Source organism: Sinocyclocheilus anshuiensis, unplaced genomic scaffold, assembly GCF_001515605.1.
Source record: "Sinocyclocheilus anshuiensis isolate Anshui unplaced genomic scaffold, SAMN03320099.WGS_v1.1 scaffold688, whole genome shotgun sequence".
Classification (NCBI taxonomy): domain Eukaryota; kingdom Metazoa; phylum Chordata; class Actinopteri; order Cypriniformes; family Cyprinidae; genus Sinocyclocheilus; species Sinocyclocheilus anshuiensis.
The window spans coordinates 579,893-581,265 of NW_015555748.1; positions in this window are offsets into that span (position 1 = coordinate 579,893).

The following is a 1,373-nucleotide window of genomic DNA, read 5'->3' on the forward strand; positions in this document are numbered from 1 at the left end:
AGTGTTTGTTACACTAAATTTATTTATTTATTTTATTATTGCTACACAATAAATAAATAAATAAATACATACATACACATACAGTGTACAGAAAATCAGCCAACAGACATCATTCATTCAAGGTAATGGTATCATCATTGACCTTTTATAAAATCAAACAAAAAACGTTGACCACTATTCTAGCTGTTACAGTAATTACGAAACAGAGTTGTTACCTTTCATCAGCGTGACAAAATAATCTCTGTTAAAAGTGAAAACTGACTCGACTCTGGCTCCTCGGGCCCTTTGAAAGCAGTCTGAGGGGGTCTGCCATTGATTGCGGCCCACCGCTGTGTGGCACAGATAAGGCAGGACGGACCCATTCTGAGTTCAAAAGAGCCTGGAGCCCCCTGCGAGATTACCGTCATTTAAAGATGACCTCTGCCGTGCTAATTTCCTTCTGAAAGCCACAGTTTGACTCTGCGCTGGTCCTCGTTAAACCCTTAAGAGAGGGAGAGAGAGAGAGAGAAATAAAGATAGCAGAGCGCTGAGAGCTGCCGCGTCTGTGCCGCACACATAAATTGGGCTTTAGATGTCTGTAGAGTTTGTGCTAAACAGACCTGGAATCTGGTATCCATTATCAGGTCTTTAGGGGCCCTTATAAAGTCATGTTTATTCATACAATCACACAGACTCAAATTCATACACATATGTGACCCTGGACCACAAAACCAGCCTTAAGTGTCTATTAAGTGTCAAAAAAATCAAAATACTGAGAAAATCGCCTTTAAAATTGTCCAAATAAAGTCCTTAGCAATGCATATTACTAATCAAAACTGAAGTTTTGATATATTTACAGTAAGAAATGTACAAAATATCTTCATGGAACATAATCTTTACTTAATATCCTAATGATTTTTGGCATAAAAGTAAAATCTATAATTTTGACCCATACAATGTATTTTTGGCTTTTGCTACAAATATACCTGTGCAACATAAGACTGGTTTTGTGGTCCAGGGTCACATATTGTAATACATTAGCCTGCGATCTGAATTCAAATATTCAATAAAGACATGAAGGTTCCTCATATTTAAACATTCCAATAATACATTAACCAAACTTACACTACTGTTTAAAAGTATGGGGCTTTAATGTTTTTGAAAGAAGTCTCTTGTGCTCACCAAGGCTGCATTTATTTGATCAAAAATACAGTAAAAACTGTGAAATATTATTACAATTTAAAATAACAGTTTTCTATTGTAATAAATTATAAAATGACATTTAATTATGTGATCAAAGCTGAATTTTCAGCATCATTACTCCAGTTTTCAGTGTCACATGATCCTTCAGAAATTATAACAATATGATTTGCTGCTCAATAAACATTTTTAGC